Genomic DNA, 20,740 nt, shown 5'->3' with positions numbered 1-20,740 from the left:
GCAGAAAATTTTACTTGACATTCAGTCAATTTTTTTATTATGGTTGTACTTGTAGACCAATATCTGTCTATACTTTCCTACTTTTCTCTAGCAATGGTATTCCAAAACTTATTTGATATTAACATCAGATCGTAGGACAGAAAGAATTTCAAACTATAATAAATAGGATATATAATTTCCAGATAAATATCATCATAGCCCAACCTTACCTTATTACACCCCTCTTCATAAAGGATTTTCTAATAGGGGGGGTAAAAATACTTTATATTAGGGTCATCTTAAGAGACTCTGAGAAAAAACAAAGGACACAATTGAAATAACAATGACACAAAAGACATTTGATGTTCAACCATTCACACAATCTCGATCAAATAGAATCAGATGGGACTTTAATGGAAACAATTATTTTTCTCTACAAAAATGGCATTCCTAAAAATGAAGCGACACAAAGGATCCTAGTAAAAAAAATTATACTGATCAGAATGAAATAAGATATGATTTTTCCGTTGATTTGCTTTTCATCTCTTTCCTAAAATTATTAGTAGGTCCATTCCCCCTACCTTAACGTTTCTTCTTATCATCATTGGAGAGGATTCCATAAATCTTTTTCAAGGAGAAGTCAAATATCAATAAATAAAATTGGGAAATTGAAAGTTTAAAAATAAATATGAAACTGTAATTATTATTATTTATGAGACTACTATATACAATACATTGAAAGTGGTTGAAGCTAAATGAAAAGCTCATCCTTATTTCAATTTTAGCATTTTTGATAGATCCATCTATTTCGATCTTTATTGAAGAAAAAATAACATCTTCTAATCAAAGGCTGCAAACTATGAACTAATATATATTTATTTTTTTACACATCCTTGTAATTGGTTCCCTGGGGATAAACCCCTTCCAACTATACAGAATATCTTTATTCCCATATAATATATTAGCTATGAATATTTAAAGAAGGCACAGCATGATAGCAAAAAACAAAAAAAAAAAAAAAAAAAAAAACCACAAGTATAACCAAGAAGTGCCCTCGAAGAGAGAGAGAAAGATTGATGGGACTATAGATGCCCAAATCCCATAAACAAAGGATGAGTCAATATCCGTATCTACATAAAAATATACAAGTTCAATGTTTCCTCTATAAAAAAAAACAATTGTTCACCACAGAGTCTATTTGAAAATAGGTTGAAATTATTTCAACCCAGCAGTCATAGCTTATGAACTATACTTAAAGGGTTTTTAAATAATCATTATTATTTTCAACCCATCTTCCTATTCTTCTCATTCAAGTGTCAATCTAGGAATAATTTCCATGCCTTTATTTGATGATGTGGACGACCCAACTAAAGTAATTTCACTCTAACTATATTCAATCACGACAAACAAATGAATAAAATTTTTGATAAGAACGCATGGTAGCTATGTGAAGTTGTACGTTACTTTCAGGCAAGTAAATATAAACTAACATTCTTTTTAATCAATAATACACTTAGAGTCTGGTGCTTTTAATCAGAAAGAGCTCACTTTTTTAAGAGAAAAAAAGATACATTGTATTTTCATTTCTGTTGTTTTCATTTTCTTTTTTATGTTTAAAACAGCTGACTACGCATAATGCATTAAAAATATATATTACATAGGATTTTTATTTTTATATTAATACAAACAAATCCAGGACTTTTGTTTAGAATTTGTGTCATTTCATTCTCAATCATTGATTTTTTTCCCTGGAATATGCAGAAAAGATAGAAGAAGTGAGTTAAGTACAGTAATGTCTCATAAGAAAAAGGAGTAAATACACAGGGAACACTGTATAAAAAGAATAAATATTGCAGGCATTTAGTTCAACTAAAATATTAAAAGTAAAAATAAAGAGTAATTGATTATAAATGAGGTTTAGTAACTAGCTAAAGTACTCCTTGTGTCATCAAATCATTTTTTTTTTTTTTCTGAAGCTTTTATTTTTTCATTTTTAAGGAGAGAACGTCTAAGTATTAAGTGAGTAACTACGTGTGAGTGTGCTCATGAAAAGCGGAGAGTAACGCCCAGGATTTCTTGGGGAGTTATCTTCTATATTGTTAAAGCAAAATTTGTATGTTCGTCGACCCCTTATGACTACGGGCAATGCAGGATACTACATGTAGTTCAAAATAAGACAGGGGCAACGTTATTGGACTAGTCAGTGATGGGAATTTACTAGAAGAAACTGAAAGGTGACTTTTATTCCTAAATTCAAATTCAAATCTTTTTTGAATAAGTTTCAGAACTTTAAGACTAAAATAAATTAACGAAAGTGTCACAATATCACCTAAACTCGAAAGAAACTTGTGCATGAAGATCACTATCAATCTCAGATTGACAAGGAAGGATCTCTCGAGTGGGTTGAACAAAATTGGAGTCCAAGTTTCATGATCAACAGCTGCTCGGTACTACGAAGATAATCTGTCTTTGAATAATTACTACAGTTTTTCTGAAGAGATATGTTATTTCTGTTCATTATGTGATGTGATATGACATAGTAAAGTTGTTTATTGACTATAAATTAAATAATAATCATTATTTTTGTTAAAAAAATGGTTCTTCTACGGAACTGGAATCAAGATAGATCGGATCATGAAAGCTAAGGATCCAAATTATTTAAGAAAAACAAACCTGATTTTCTCTTTTAGAAAATTAAAAACTATAACACAAATTTCAGCTTGATTATGATCACAATCCATCTCAAATCCCAGAATTTAATACGATCGAGAATACTAATTAACAAATTTTTGCCATTGGATTAAGGTTATGTGTTCCTGATTGCTTTTAACTTGATAAGTAAGGAAATGACCTATATAGCCAAGAAAATATACTTTTATGGTTTACAGAGAGCAAAATTTCATATACAATCAATAAGTGTTAATGGTTTAATAAATATACAAAAATATTTTTTCAAACAGCACACATCTACCTAGAAACTATATTCAATGCTTTTTTCTTTTATTTATATCGTTCAAGACGAGAAAAAAAAACAATAAATCATATATGTGTTTGGACTTTTCTTTCTTTCTTTTTAAGCTACTCTATAGGTTAGAAAACCCGTAATTCATGTGTTATAAAGATATTTTTTATGTTTCTCGAGATAAAAGCAATCCTGAACACACTATCTGAATCAAAGAGGCAAAAAAAGTTGATATTTTGTTCACTAGTGTAATTTATTACAAGAATCTTGGATTAAAAAAGAAAGCCATATTATGGGAGATTTATATGGATTTTGTCTGGATGGATAGAACATAATTTCATAGTAGACTTTTGATTGATTATTAATGCAGTCCTTTGATGATAAATTAAAAAATTTTTGGGAATAAATTAAATATGTGGCAGATTTAGATTCTTTAATACATGTTCAAGATGTACAATAGGCACATTTAAATTTGTAGGATTTTTTCTGATTATTTATATGTAATTATGAATATCTTAGTTTTGAAAACTTGATAAAATGTCCATACTTCAATTCTAGAATTATTACTCCGGGCTCACAAAATAATTTATACAGGTACAGCATTCATGCAGCTCAAATTTTTAACTATTTTTTTTTTTTTTTTTTTGTTAATACCAACTTTTTTTTGTTGAAATGTGGAATATCAAGGGTTTGTTTAGTAATTAGAGTTATTGAACTTTTATGTTCCTGTTTTTTGTTTTTGCCTTTTTATCAAGATTAGTAAAAAAAAAATAATAATGAAAAAAGGGACTGGGCTGGGCTAGTGGTTCTCAAACTGCAGTACACTGATATATCTTGATATTTTCTCAGGTGGTGCACAATGTAAAAAGTTTTTGAACCACTCAAACATATTGTACATTACACTTTACTTTATTGGCGATCCCTGTCTAGCATAATGTTTAATGACATCGATGATTTTAGTATAAATAGTATTTTATTAGTTATCACATTGTATGACATGTAATTATCAAATAAAAAGTCACATCTGGTCGAATTATTTTTGCCTTCTCTTTGAAGGAGGACCTTTTGATTATTAACAATATCTGAGTGTATAGACTGGCATAATAATGGGCACCTCATTTATCCAAGAATATAACTGTAATTAATCAAACAATTTTTGCATTTATGTATTATATCAATTTGTATATACATATTGTCAGTTATTTTTATCATCTGTCTACTCCGAAATCAACTTTTAATAAGAAGTCAATGGGTAGAAATAGTTAGAATACTTAAGAAAGGAAATACCAACTGAAAAAATAAATAAAATCGCTGATCAATTTATTTTTTAGAGTAAAATAGTCTTCTCTAATCTCTAATGTTTGTTTGAAGAAATGTTTGCAACGGGTGTATTCCTTTTGACTAAAGGAGCAATGATGAAACAAAGTATGTAGCTTTTTTTATAAGTACACCTTTTTTAATTTAGAATCAAAATTACATTCATATTTAATGCATTAGTAATTCCTTCTGGGCCCACATCCTGGACATAAATACGTGTGTGTACCTAATACATATCTAGTTAAATATGTATGTACATTTCATAAATATACACTGTTATATATTGTATACCAACCAAGTTCAACCTACATACAAATTATATTTTTCTTCTAGTCACAATGTTTGTACTACTACACGGCAAAGACACAAACGATCAAGATACATACGTAAATAAATTCTAATTCATAATAAATGAGCTTGAAATTCGGGGAATGGAAAATTTTAACATTCAATAAATGATATATAAGCTCCATTATTTATACTTTATATCATGTAATACATATATTGTATATACAATTCAATTAAAGTACATATGATATACCTACGAGTACACGTACAAAAATAAATGAGTTGGACACGTGATCAAATAGAGAAAACTAAACCAAAAAAGAGCTGAATTATTATCCTTATTATTAGAGTTTAATACTTGACTATCAAGAGCTTTGAAATGGGACCCTTGTTTTTGCATCTTAATTGATTGGATACTTACATATGTATATAAAATATCATTATATAATACTATGAAAACTAGCTAGTTTGATTGTTTTTTTAAAATAGTAATACGAGGGTCACGTCGTTACCCTTATTTTATCTTGCAGCCTTTCATTCAAAAAGAAATAGGGGGAGTGATCCAAAATCAGTTGGTAATAATTTACCAATTCTTTTCAACTATGGAATTATTATTTAATAATTGTTGGGAATTGTTCAGAACTGCTTAATAAGACCTAATTCGAATTCAACCAATCAACGTTCAGAAATTTGATAAAGGGGAAAAGAAGCTAGAAAAAGTTGATAGCTGACAACAAAATACAGACTGATATTTTGTACTAGCGAATGAACGCTGTGAGGTATAATTATTATAATTTATTTGAGGAAGATCAAGGTTAATTGAAATACAAGGTTATACCATAACGCGTGTATGACTAATGTTTGAATTCCACCACGCTTTTAATATTGACGTCATAGTAGCTGACGGGTTGTATGTTTTGTCAAAATCTGTTTTTCCTGCCCAGCAATCGGTACTATACATTAAATTGAAAATTCTAGCAATAGTGACGTCATAAACTATGAGTGGTTGCATGTTTTGTCCAAATCTGCCTATTTTGCCAAGCAGTCGGTACAATACATCAGATTGAAAATTATGGCAAGTCCGATTACATGATAATCTAACCTTGTATTTCTAATAACCTTGAGGAAGATCAGTGTGAGATACTCTGACGTTATTTATATAAAATGACGTCATGATTCTTTTTATCAACTATTGTTTATTTAAATTTATTCACATCTTATTATTATCTAGTATTCTTTATCAAATAATGGAATCTTCCCTTTTTTCATATTCTTCTTCTCTACTGATTCTGCTGATAAATAGATAAATAAACCAAAACCCCTCTAGTGATGGATCATGTAGGAATTTGAATCTCATTTCATATATAATACTTATTTCATTTCTTCGTTGTTGTTAGTTTTTACACATAGTAAGTAAGAGTTAAGTTATATTATATATATGGAATTGTGAAAATAGACTATTATGAATATTTCAAACAAAGAAATCTGTTTTTTCATTCTTCTCTTTCTCTTTTTTGTGGGAATTCATCTAAGTAAAATTATATGTATACAATATACATATGAACCAATTTTCTTTTTTTTAGCTAAGAAAAGTTTTTCTTCTTCTTTTTAAAAACGAAGAAAAACTCTTCGTGAGAAGTATAAAAATTAATTTATTCTTTCAACTTGCTTAATAGACGACCATATAAATCAATTTATTTTCGGGGGTAAGAGCATTTAAAATAACTATACCTCAATTCTCTCAGTAGTAGTGACAAAATCTCTTAAACAAAGCAACAGTTCTTGGAGCACACATAAATAAATAAAAAATATGTCAAAACAATCGCAACCGCAAAATTGAGTATAGTATATTTATGCTCCATTTTCCTATGGTGGTAGTAATAGTTGTTATAGCTCTCACAAAAAGGAGTAATTATGTACGAATTATACTTATAAAGTCATGAAGTAAACAACAGGCAGAAAAGAGAGATGTGTTATGTATGTGTAACCACATCAAAACGTCAATTTTGTATCCAAGTGCGGCTGTTTATCTACATTCTACATAGACTCCTCCTTAATATGTTATAATTGGTGTTGTAGCTAGCTCATGTAATGTGAGGTTAGATATTATTATAGTGTGTATGAAGGTCAATGAAGGTCATTGAAAAGATCCTTCTAGCATGTCATGACTTGATTGAGGGAATGTCGTTCCTAATTCTTAATTTCATATAATATATATCTCTTTCTTACGTGACTTCATCCTCTTGTAAACAGTTACGTTTAATGGGTCATACAGACAAATCAGCAATTGACAAAAATATGATCATAGGAATTGTTGATGTTAATAGCATAACACCGTGTAAAATACATACATAAACTGAAATCCCTTCCATTTGCTCTTCATGTCCGTATATAAATATGTAAATATTTCTTCTGTAGGATAGTAATCCAGTAGTCATATGCAAATATCTAAGGGTTTTTTAACCCAACGAATGATGGAGAATAGTTGAAAAGTATTAGAAGATAGGCCGAAGAATATTTGTCTTTCTAATAATTATTTTGATACATGAATATAGACAGCAAGTTAGTTACATGTGAAGGCTAAGTTTGGTTTGTTGGTCTACGTCTTTTTTTTTTTTTTTTTTTTTTTGGCTACATTGATGTTAAAAGTGCCTCATTGACCGTAGAATAACCAACCTTTCCTCCACTCTAAATCTATCATTGGTAGAATTCCTTCCCTTCAAAACATTTACATTCACTATTTAAGTTGGTGGAATCTAATAATTGAAATAGCTAAGAAATAAGCTTATCAAATGGATTATTTTTCTTCTTATGACTAGATCAATCAAGTTTTTTTTTGTTTTGTTTTTTTCGAATAAGAGCCCTAGAGGAGAGAGGGTAAATCAATAATTTCATTCCAAAACAATTATTTAACCATAATAAAAAGTTAAAAATCCTGTAGAGAAAAACCCGTGCAAGAAGAAGGGGGTGGGGAGAAAGACTTATGGTATCATTGTTTAAAATACTGATGTGTTTATCAGCTGTCTGCTTTATTATGATTTTTGAGGGTATAACGAAAGTATTTATTAGCAAAATGATAAACTACGTATAATTGACATAGACGTTTTTTATTCGTTACAGTAGATTTGAAAACGTCACACTCCATGAAATTGTAATTATTGTAATAGGAACCATATTCTCAGAATAATAACTAATGAAACGACAAAGTAGAGTATTTTGAAATACATTTGAAGTTCCAAGTTTAAAAAAGAAGACTTAAATTAAATATAATCTACATACTAAAAAAAAATCATCATACGTATGTTAAATATAAAAAATTAAACAATCATATAACTAATAATAACAATAAATTATAAATACAGAATATTGAAATAATAGATTGATCCAAATAATATTTTCTTCTTCTGACATCGAAATTCACTTAAATATGTCATATCTGTAGGTCAAAAAGATCATCACCTTTTTTTTTCATGTGGAAGCCGCTATTTGCAATTGTGCACAGGATAGATATATCTCTACCGATGAGATCTAAATAATTACTAATAATAAAGTAAATATCAAAATCATAAAATTAGACAATAAATATTAAAAAAATAATTTAAAAAATGTTAGAATTAAATCCGTCGTTAAGATTTAGTGCAAGAGCTAATTATGTAGTAATGTCCGACGATATTACTCCTTATTAAGAGCATCATAAAAGATTTTCCTCCCCCCTCCCGTTATTTATACTTGTATAACAACATACTATTATCATGAAGGATACACACAATTGCTAATTATAATTCCAATGCAACTACCCCCGTTGTTGTGACCATTTAAGCAGTTGTTTTTGCCTTTATGAGTTTTATGAGCACCATTTCTTGGAGCTTATCAACCATAGCTAATCCTTAAGTGATAAAAAAGTAATATTTATTAAATATGTAATATTATATCATTATATATCTAATATATATACCCAAGTCTTTTAGTGAAGAAACTAATGTCAGACAAACTAGTTGCGAACCATCCATAGTTACTACCCCCGTTGTTGTGACCATTTAAGCACTTGTTTTTGCCATTTAATGAGTTGTGTATCATAATTTTTGATATGTTTAGCTAAAATAGAATCATATTTTATGTTTAGATTTTTAAAAAATTGAATACTTACTGTTAGATAGTACAAAATTCAGAGTTCCATTTCGAAATTAATAAATATTTTATACTTTTTACTGATAACTTGATCGTAATTTGGTGTAGATGACTCAAGACATGCTGAAAATTATCTCAACTTCACAATTGACAATGGGGATATTTCTATAAATGACATCATTACCAACTTCCTCCATTAATTTAATGATGGTTCCTCAGGAATGGACGTGTTTACCCGTATATTTCTCCATAATTTTTTAAACATATAGTGATAAGCAATGGATAAGGGTATATTACATGCAATAAGCATCTTTGGGAGATCAGAGTTAAAGTCTGACTTGATGTATTCACCATTAACTTGATTTTTTAGATGAATTTCCAGACTCTTGATATGTGATGAAGATAATGCGTGGCGTTAATACTAGACGGGTAACTAAAATCACATTTATATCAACAAATCCGACAAGTCATCTGCTTATCGTCTGGTAAGTATTTCCAAATTCCTGGGCCTCAAATTTCAGAAATCCAGACAGAAGGATATGTTATTTTAGGCATTTTATTCAGTTCTCTATCGACTATCAGTATCTAATATTATATTAATATTGAATAATAATGGCGGGAATGATAACGTTCTTGATAGATGTATATTATTTAATCAATTATGCCATAAGTATATCTTTCCTTCTCCTCGCACGGTTTTTTATCCTTATCAAAATTATCAACCTTATCCATAATATTAATAATTTTTATCCTATCTTGCCGTAGAATAATTTGACAATTTGTTAGCATCTGACCAATATTTGAACGTTGATCAACCATTAGAATATTAAGGTCCCTTTATGGCTTCGAAAAAGAAGGAAGATTTGTCTACCAAATTGATAACATTTATTATCGTTTGCACAAAAAATAATTATATTTTCAAATACATACAGGGTAGGGCATCAATGTGTGGACTGTTAATTAATTATTATTTTCTCATTACTGCGAAAAGGTTTAATGATTATTTTTTGGCATTCTGTTTTCGTCGTCCTTTTTACATAAGCAAGCTCCTAATCATTGAGTCATTTCATCATCATGAGCGAACAACAAGCAAAAAGGTATCGCATTTCAGATGTCCTAGATGCTGGAGTTGATGTGATGAATTTTACAGACATTTCGAAGTGTCGTAGGAGCCTAGTTTTTAAGTTGGCTAAGTTGAAATAAATGGAAAAGAACCTCTCCAGGATGTCAGAAGTGAAGGGCATAATTTTATAGAGGGATACGAAACTTTTGTTTAGTTTGGAGAAGAATATAAAGGAGGATCTCACTAAGTCGATGAATTGCCTCATCAACAACTATTCTGTGGCTCCTTGAGCCATCAGGAGGGCTATAAAGCACAACTTGAGATTAGTTTCTTTCACAAGTACTCCACGCTACCTTCTGGCGGAAAACATGAAAGCCAGGAGGTTCTAGAGGTGCAAGAAAATCCTCACATGGATTAAGGCAAATGGTTCAATTCTATAAAATTTCTTGGACAAGAAAATTTTCGCAGTTTATCAATTACACAACTGCTGAAACTACGACTGGTTTGCGTAAACAAAAGAAGAGGTCCAAGGGGTTTACAACACCAAATATCCGGCCCGAACAATGGTCCTTGAAGTTGCTCCAAGAAAACTATGGTTTTCGGAGGAACGGAAGGACAGAAGAAGCAATTTTAACTTGTATTGTAAGTCAAAAAAATAGAATTCAACATATATCAAAAATCAATTATGAGCTAAATCAAAATGGAAAATGTAATACATACTTTTGTAAGTCCTATTCTCCCTTTACTTTTTTCTTCATTAGAGTGCAAAAGAATTAATAAATCAAAGTATGAATGTACATACATATACCTTATTTATTATGGTTGCTTCACTTTTTGCATTCTCTTTCTTAATAGAAAAATAAAACCCAGACGTATAAATACATTCATTCCAAGAAACCAATCTATTTATTTGTACATTCTCGCAAAAAAAGGGGAAGAAAAAACAACTACACAAATCACTGCTAATATTATAATGTATAGATATATATTACACAAAGATTTATTTTATATATTTATTTCTTAGTAAATCTCTCTGAATTCACTCTTGCAAGTTTATGTATTGCTATAAAAATCAAAGAAAGGAGGCTCCAAAATCCACTAGACACCCATTATATACTTGTACATACATTCGTAAATGTTTTTCATGCAAAACTCAACTTTATATTATTATTTAAATTATATTTCCAAGCAAGTAATTGATTATGTTTCTCCATGTACCTTTATGCCTATTTCAACATAGCTGCAACAAGAACAACTTGATGAACAGATTTGCATTAGTATAAAAAGAAAAAACAACCAGGGAGACTCTACAAAAAATGATGGATGACTCGAATTTAATTAACCCCTTCTCCTCCCTTGTGTATACATATGTACATGGTTTGATTTATGTGATTCAAAGTTTGCATACTTTCATAAGCCTATGTACCTATATTACATGCATAATATACTCACTCACAGGTGTCATGATTCCTTGAAGATCCTTCAGGAACAATTTATTTTTAGGGATTCTGCAAAAAATATATATATATATATATATGAAGGGAAAGATTTTGCATATGAAGAAAGAAGTGGGGGAAAAACAATTAATGTTTTCCGCTTTGGAATCACCTGTGGTTTCCTTCGATCCGTTCGTGGTGATGAAGGTTCATTGCAAATTGATGATGGCATATTATGAGGTGGTGAGGGAGAAGAAAGATATTTCCAAGAATCCTTAAGCCGTATGTTAGACGACAGTTCATTGGCATATTGAACTTTTCATTTTGTATTATTACCCAAAATGTTCTCCTCAGTAGATATACATTTTTTTGTTTTTATAAGTTTTGTTCCAGGAAGCGTTCATTAATGTTTCAATTTCCTTTTTGTGGTTTGGCTAAATGGACAGTATAATATTATATATTGTCAATTTGATATATGTTTAATTAAATACCATAATGACGGATATATGTAAATGATCTAACCACGATATTCTCATGGTGTTTAGAAGGAACGACTGAATGATCATAGATCATTGCACAGTCTTCCTTTATTTGAAGAGTTAATATATTATGAAGGAATACATTCTGTTAGTCTGATAATCATAAATTTCAATCAGTGATATACACACTTTTAAAGAGTCTAGTAAAATAATTAAACTTATCTTTTTGTACAATTACAGAGTTATAATTTTGTATTTTGCTTTTGGTAAACTAATGTTTGTTTGCTTGAAGGAATTTCAAATGATGTAGTTTAAAACAAGCTCTGATACATCATTAAAAATTTTTACAAAAGGGGAGTGTTAGACGATGGTAGTAAGATAATTGGTCTTCCTAAAACACATAGCAATCATGATTGTGGCTGTCATCGCACTAAGACCAAAGTGTGCCTTGAATTTTGTTCTCTGCAGTCAGTTTATTTGCTTTTTTTCCCCTTATCAGTGTTCTAAACGTTGAGTTGAACGATTGAGTTTGAATGCGGAAATCCCAATGTTATTTTTTTAGTTGGGAAGAAATGACTAACTAATATCACCTGATTTTGGCCCTATGTTTGAAGGAAAGGTTGGAAGGAAAGATACATTAAGGTAACTACGTTCTTAACCTTTCCTCCAAAAAGATGGGCCTAAATTATATGAGAGTTTTTCAATGTTGTCCTTCTTCTCGTCTGTTGGACTACTCTATTGTAGATCAACAATCAGAAAACTAAAATGTAGACAAATTGATAGCTCACAAAAAATACATATGAGTTGTTGATGTTTTGAGGATATCTTTGTGAAAGCCCATTGAATCAGTATCATAACTACGGAGGACACTAGGAGCCAGCATACACGTCCTTCCAAAAAAACAATATAAGTGCCTCCAACTGAAACACAAATAGTAACATAATTTAAATTTGATCATGCTAAAACTGCATAATTGTGACCACATCCTGAGTTATTGTGCTTAAGTTTATTTTTAGAAGTGCCCTAGATCTGTCACTACAGGGGAGTGAAATAATATCATAAATATTAAACAAATTTCTTCTAAAAACAAGTCATGAAAATTCTCAAAACCTCAAATTTTGGTCTTTAATGAACAAAAAGATCATTGTAAAAAATTTCAATAAATAGTATATAAAAATGTAATCTCAAGTTAAGCAAACACCTTAGAAAAATATTAGTTACGACCTTGCCCCTATTGAATATGGAGTGACCCTGTTTCGATATATATCTGTCTCAAGGAAAAAGAAGATTTTCGGGAAACCAAAGATATTTCTATTGGTTTGGGAATCATTGACTTAAAAATCATGTGATTTTCCTTTTCATGAAAAATATCCTTCTAAATAGATCCTTCATGTTGAAGTATATGTCTTTGAATCATAATGTTACCAAATTAGGGCAGATACATTAATATAATATACATAGGTACATGGAGTCATGACACACACTTACACAAATCAAGACAAAAACTCTATTCCCACATGAATATACCATAAAAGCACAAGAAGAATAGATCAAAAAACGGAAGCTTCGACACAAATTCTCCCATATAAGGGGAATGGTCAAAGACATTGTTATATTATCTATGTTCATAATGTGGTTTTGTTACTGTTCAAGGCTAGGTAGACAAGTATTCACTTCGTTCTCTCTATCTACAAACCTATTGTGTTCATATGTAAAAGATCGTTTCTTGATTATTATTATTATTATTCAAACCACTAATTTCTTAACAAAAAAAATATGTATTTTTTGGTCATTTTTTTTTCGTTATTCCACTGATGATGACTAGGTATTATGTTAGTATTAAAAGTTAAATTCTCATTATATTTCTCGTATGTCTCTTTCTTTCTTCCCTTTCTCATAACTGTTTCCTGTTGTTGTTCTCCTTCTTCTGGTTGATCGTATTCCCCCAAGGCTACAGGCAGTCTAAGTACCTACTAGTCACATTCATATTTTATCCAGCTTAATTATGTACATTGTATGGATCTTATTACGCATATTTAAAACAAACCATGTTGTTTCTTTCATTTTTGCAAAATATAAAACAAATAGGAATAAAAAAATGATGACCTTTGTATTCTTGTGCTCCAATTAGAAGTTATAATAAATCAGAATTGGCCACCCAGGTCAACATGATTAGGGATTTGAGTTTTTTATTGAGTATGTTCTCTCATTTTATATACCTATGTACCTATAATATATAGGTATATTATAGGTACATAATATGTTTATGCTAATGTTGCCTCTATCTATAATTCACAGAACAGGATGCCCCACCTAGTCATTAGCTAAATAATATTTGTGGTTCTTCATCATATGGCTCATACAGCAATCTGAGAGAAATTTCTATAGGTGCAATTAGATAGTAGACTTGAGAAAATGCTTTATTCAAGGTAAACCAAAATTTAACTGGCAAGGGAAAATCCAGTTGTTCACTATTTCTGCTTTCAAAACCACTTTAATCGAGACTAAGAGAAAAAATGGATTTTGCTTTTATTTTATTAGAAATTGAACATTTTGATACAATTACTTTCGTCTGGCTTAAGTCATATCAACGAGATCAAGACCTTGAGAGGTCGTTACTTTTTAAACAAATTGGGTCCGAGACTAATACTAGAGTAGATGTAGTACTAAATTCATTTTTTCAATAAAATTTGACTTGTGTGCTAAACATATGGACTTGCACTTGATCCAACTTTGAATTATATGAACTAAGACTGGCAGTAATTTCGGGTTTAGGCTCATAGTTGTTTTTGAATAGTTCTTATTTCGGCTCAGCTATATTGTAAATTATTTAGGGTGACTTGGATTTACGTATTTTTCACTTATTAATAATGTACCACATGTTCCAAATAAGTTATTCTAAGAAAATATACTTCATATGGACCAGGGACTAATTAATGAAATATCTCTGGGTTTTTTTAACTTTGTTGGAATCAAAATTAAATATACTTGTACTTAATATTTTATCTAATCGTGAATTGGACTTGAATATAGCTTTGAAGAGTTGTATTGAGCCCCACACCACTGCCATTCCCTTACTTTGATCTTTTGGGCTCTGAAAACCTAACTTAATCAATAATCATGTGTCAAAACCTTATATCCTCCTTGCAAGACCCATTCATTCATTCCTTATTAAACCTATTATTATTGATTATTAGTTACCTATATATTCCTACCTAAAGAAAAAAAAAAGTATAATTTATATTAGATTTTATGTTAAAGAGTATAATACATAATATTTTAAGTTGAAGGTGAAAGAGCACCTATAAAATATTGACCTATGTATGTATGCATTATTTTATTTTATAAGAGCTTATATTGTTCAGCTAGGTTTAAATATATGTATTTCAAAAAAAATTGTAAAGTGGATTTGTATAATTTGTTTCTTTTTTTGAATATAAATAGACCCAATTGCTGCTTTGGTACTATAAATACATACATACATATATATGTACACATGTATATTCATAAATATGGTTTTAAAGCACTGTAATTAATTATAATCATGTTTATATATTTATCTGCCATTGCTATAAGTTTTAATGAGGTAGTTAACAGCTAGTCTACACATCAGTTTTGGAATTGATTTTCTACCATTTTATTCGTTGTAGATCGTGTCATAGGATATGACTGCTCATTGGTCAGTTGCATATTGAAATATATCTTTTTCAAATGGTTGATAGATGTTATATCATTATAACACCTCAAACTATGGCATATGCTCATAAACCAAAACGTATTAATAAATTGACTATCAGTGAGTGGTAGTAAGGGATCTCTCCCTGGATCAAAAAATGATAGCTAACGAAGCTGTTCTAGGTAACAAACCAACAAATGGATTTTTTAAATTCTAACTTATTAGGAATCTTTCGCCTTAAAATTTCTTGAAAAATTAAATAAATTACTATAATTTCCCAGTATTTATTATTAACTATCTCATCTCGTAATTTTTTTAGGAATCATACTGAAGGACACTCTCCTGGGAAATGAGAAACCATAGTGGCAGTTTAAAGTGAAGTGAAAATCACATGACAAATATAATTTCGGGTGAATAAAAATTACTTCAGTGGTATAATCTCCTTTCAAACAAGAAACGTAGTAGATCACATAACCTCTTCATTTTGAAAGGGAGAATTGTTAAGGTTAAAAATTATAATATGCAAAGTGCTTATAAATAATTTTGTATACACGCAAGATAGATGTGATACCCCATATTTAGTTCGTTCCAACAAAAATTTTAAAGATCTAATAACGCTCTGAGGGGTTTTAGACTGAAACTACCAAATGATTTTTGGTCTTTTCTTCTGTTCCTTTTTGAAAAAGAGGTTTCAAGATACCATGTGAAAATGTAACAATGTACAGAAACTAAAGGTTTGACAAATTCAGACGATGCATCTCTAACTCTCTCTCTCTCTCTTTCAAAAGATGAAAAATAAACCCTCAAAAATCAGGTGGTAGAAAGAAATTTATCTTTATTGAAGAGTATTATTTCAAAATTTAAGTTATTCTTTGTTTAATAGGTCCTATGCCCAGAGGTTAGTAATGATAATTATTTGAGTTAAAAAGATAAAGAATAGCAAAAAACTCCATACCTAAGAATTTTAATTTTTAGATGAATCCATATATGATTATAATCTTTGATAATTAAAGACCAATGGTGGATTGTATTTCTTGGAATTGACTTGATGCTTCTTCTCATGAGAAGAAAATGTTTAGGGATTTGTAACTATGTACATGGACTCTTTGTCTAATTTGAGACATGTATTTTAATTTAAACATTTTTTTTTTAAATAGATCTCCCAGGGAGAGATTTGGAATGCACATAGGTAGGTATTTATTTGGAAGTACTTAACGATGATATTTATCCTTGAGATGAATCCGCAAATAAATGGAGTTAGTTCTTTTTATATGCTAATATATAACCTTAATCTTTTATTTATGTAGAACTAATAATTTTATTTTAAAATAATTAAATACAAAGTCAAAAGAGAAAAATAAACTGTACACATAAACACAAAAAAAAAAATAAGAAAAAGGATGTGAGAACGAACATAAAATGATACATTAAATTCAGATTTTATTTAGTTTTAAGTTAAGTTAATTACGTAAACCATAATTTTCTCACATTTCATTACGCACTTATTTTTCTCATCACTTGCTTGTTTTTTTATAGCTTTTTTTTGTTTTTGTTTTTTCAGAAATAACAAAACAAAAACTTCTCTGGTGTGAAGGACGTTTTCATTGCCATCCGTCTTCCCTTATAACATGTCTTTGCATGTTATTGAATATATATCTAAATAAAAAAAATAAAAATTTTGTTGCTAATAAATGTTCAAAAATATAAAAATAAATAAAGTGAGATGCAGTGACATATTCTCATAGCTATAAAACAAGAAATATTGCTAAATTGTCTACTCCACATATGTTTTTCGCATTTCTTTAAATCATCTCCCCAGAAGGACTCTAAGAATGATTAATGATCCAATAATCATCTTATTTTTAAAAACAATAGCCTACAAGGAATACACTGTAGTTAAAGAGTCCCTGAGTCGCATTCTGGCTCTTCATAGATATCGGTAGGCTTGTAAATATTTACTTTTTTAAATTAGGAAAACAATTTAAATTTGTAGGTAGAGGTAAATTCTCTCATAAAAGCTTAGTGAAATAAAATGATACAGCTGAAAATAAGTGATTATTTTTGCATTAATTAGTGTCTGGAACGAATTTCTGACTATCAAAACAAATCTGAGCTGCTAGAACTTTATCAAGTGAACTAATAAATTAGCTTTGATTCATTTGGTTCAAATAGGGAGTTAGGAATTAGAAATTATGGTTATATTTGTAAGGTTGATTGATAATAAAGATTTTAATATAAGCTAAATTCATGTTACAATTTATAAAAATTTGGTGCTAGCATAACTTCAGGATATAAAATGTTTAACACCACTCCAAAGCATTTTAATGAGTTTAGAGTTTGCTGAAATAACAATATATACGATATCCAGCAGTACTCATTCAATCCAAAAAGGAACAAAAACGGCACCACCTTTCAATGTTGACACATCAACTATCAGGGATAACATCTTTTGGCAAGACCACTCAGACAAATTTGAAGAGGCAGTGGAGGAAACAAAAGGAGTACAGGACTTCATCATACGAATTTGGGATCCTTTCCTCACTCTAAAAAGTAGATGTACATGAAATATTGTATCTCGTCTCGAGTCTTTTTCCTGGTACAAGCACGATAGATTTGTTTTCCCACATTTAAAGTAAAACAAAAAACGTAATTTTCCAGTGCTAGTGAGCTGGCTTCAGACAGATTTTGAATTAATGGAATATCCGGGCAAATGTGTCTAGTTTTTTCCCCATGCGTCAAAATTTAAGAAATTATGGACTACAAAATACTTATCCGTATTAAGTATCGATATGTAAGGTTGAATTTTAATCGAAGAATAGGTTTGGGTTCATAATTTTGAAAATTGTTACGAGTTGGGTTCAATATTTCAAAATTATTTATTTTACATAAAAATAACTGAGGTACATTTTTTGGTTTACAAATCTCATTATTTCACTGCTCATTTTTAAAAGTCAACTTAGTTATATTTAAAAAAAGACAAAACATTTTAAAACGGATTTACAGCTATATAGTCATTTTTAATCCCAATGTTTGGGTTTTTGAAATCATGAACTAAATCATAAATCACACAATTGCTATGTAATTATCTATGAATTCAATTTTTATGATAGGAAAGTTTTCGACTTATTTAAATACGAGCGGTAGTATCCGGCATTGTCCGGAGTAATTAGGGGTCGTCTAAAACACAAATTTTACTGCAATAATATCGAAACTAAAAGTGGGTTTCTACATCTATTGTGCGTGCACACGTATACTTGTATAAATATATTTATATACATATGATAAATGATATTTTTTTTAGAGCAACTCTTTTCCCGATAACATTTATATATATATAATGTATATACTTATACATATATATATACCCTTATACGTGTACACTCCGGATAGATGTGGTAACCCGCATTTAATCCCTAAGAAATCTACAGCGCTACTTCCCGTTATTCATAAGCATACTCATATGCAACTACTCAATACTTTTATCAATTCATACGTGTTCCCAGTTCTCTCCTCAACAATGAAAGAATACTCTTATAGGATAATCTTAATAGGATGACTCATGAGAAGTTTATTAGTTTAGTCTCTCGAAGGATCACTAAAAAACGAACAAATCTGTGTTTCCTGAATAATAAACAGGGCTGCGGAGTTGGTGAATAAAGTGCCAGAGTTCGACTCCTGTATTTTGAATGTCACCGACTCTGACTCCAACACACAATTTTTTAATAATAGCCTATATAAGTACTATTGAGTCATTTTAGTCTAGAGACTATAAATATAGATCTAATTTATAGCTAAATGTAGTTATTAGTTATATGTAGTAAACAATTGTGCAAGGTATATAGAAAATATTTGGAATATAAGATATTTAACAAGATGAACAACAAATGAAATTATAAATCTATTGGTAATACATTCATAATTTTCTGAACATAACTTATGTAATCGTAACCGAGGAACAACAATACAAACAACCTCTCACTGCAGAAAAGGAACCAACTTTCCATCCTTGATACTAAATACAAAACGCCTTCAAGAGTTAATTCATTTTTACATGCCAGCGTTCATATTTTATTCAAATTTTAACATTTATTGAATATCTATATGAATTATGGATCATAATTCATTCAAAGACAGAAATACTGGAAAAAATCAGGTCAGCGCAAATATATGGTAATATTGTTCGAGAGGCATGTCAACCGTTGATACTTGTTTCTCAATAATAATACATCATACTACTGCTGACTTTTTATAATAGGCATTAATATTACAACTACATAATATTAAAATATTAATGTTGAACCATGGACGACTACTTTATACTTTACACGCAGTTCAACAGTATTATCCTCTTTTATTGTGATATTGATATACATAAGAGAGCAATAACAAAAGGAAACATAAGTAATGCAGCATATTCGATGCTACATGCAGATTGCACACGACTGCAATAATTCATTAATACGACTCCATTGTTATTTATTAGATCAAAAATATGTATATGTGATATACATCAGGAATCACTATATCAAGTCCACCCTGTATACACATTCGATGATATATGCACACGTCTGCAATAGTTCATTAATAAGACTAATTGGGTATTTTTTAGATCAAAATATTTTTATGATATACATCAGAAAAGCTATATACAGTCATCCCCTGACTGTCTGTCATACAGGGAGCTTTCTCAATATATGTCCGTTCACAAAACCTAGATATCAGCAAATAACTTCATCATACGGGACGATATTTTGTGAGAACACAAAGAGAAAACGGGAGCTAGACTTATGGTATTACTGAATTTTGACTATTGTTAAGATCAGCAGCATATTATATCATTATGAGGAGATAAAATATATTACTGTTATAAAGAGAAGAACCTTCTACATTTAAAATAGCACTAGTGAAGGGAAAATATCATTGGATTCATATATATTTATTTTATTATACATTTTTAAAACAGTTTACACCAAAGACAATTGTTTTAAAAATGAAAATAGGCAAGAATGTTTACTTCAGAGGGAGAAGTTGACACCATGACGACCTATCAAATAAAGAACAAAAAAGAAGTAAGAGCACACGCAACAACCATTTTTCTTTTTCTAATCTCTAAACTTAGTGTTTTCTTTACAAAAATGACACCATTATTCCTCATCAATCCATCTCAACTATTTTAAAGTTATAAACGTTTAATATTTGCAAGGATAATTAATACTTTAATTAAGCATTAATTATGTATGAATAATGTGAAACTATTCTCAGGCATTTTCTACGTTCCAATAGGTATAACAATATCGGATACTTAAAGTGTTACAGAATGAATTCAATTGTTAAAATGAAAAACATCAGTACTTTACTATAATCTAAGTGAAGATATTTATGTGACTAGTAGAATGTGTTCCAAAATGTTTG

The sequence above is a fragment of the Lepeophtheirus salmonis genome, chromosome 6, assembly GCF_016086655.4.
Source record: "Lepeophtheirus salmonis chromosome 6, UVic_Lsal_1.4, whole genome shotgun sequence".
NCBI lineage: Eukaryota > Metazoa > Arthropoda > Copepoda > Siphonostomatoida > Caligidae > Lepeophtheirus > Lepeophtheirus salmonis.
Note: the sequence above shows the minus strand (reverse complement) of the source record.